The sequence below is a fragment of the Nerophis ophidion genome, linkage group LG20 (genome assembly GCF_033978795.1).
Source record: "Nerophis ophidion isolate RoL-2023_Sa linkage group LG20, RoL_Noph_v1.0, whole genome shotgun sequence".
Lineage (NCBI taxonomy): Eukaryota > Metazoa > Chordata > Actinopteri > Syngnathiformes > Syngnathidae > Nerophis > Nerophis ophidion.
The window spans coordinates 46,543,080-46,543,543 of NC_084630.1; positions in this window are offsets into that span (position 1 = coordinate 46,543,080).

Genomic DNA, 464 nt, shown 5'->3' on the forward strand with positions numbered 1-464 from the left:
GGGGCTTTAAATGAAGTGACAAACACATGCGGATAATATCCAGCGACGCGCGTTTCGGCCTTTCAGGCCTCGTCAGGCTGGCTGGGCCACGCCCACTGGAGCTCTTCTCCTTCTCCAGTGGGTAAAGGGTGCTTCCTTGAAACCCCGTGGTCGAGACGGCTTCCCTATGTGTCCTCGGGCAGGAGGGTATCTCATGAACTGCCGGAGAGGGAATGAGCCTGGGCTCCAAATGGAGGAGGTTATATAGTGTGCTGCAGTGGGCGTGGCTAGTGCTCACAACTACAGCGGAGTCAAAAGACTCTCAAAATAACATCCTACATATGTGAAGCGTCAAATCGACATATTATGTGCAACACATAGTGGACAAACACGCCGTGGACTATCGGAATGTTTGACCAAAGCAATAAAATGTTTGCTTTGATATACCTTTCCCTCCATTTGGAATGTGTTCAAATCAAGTCTAA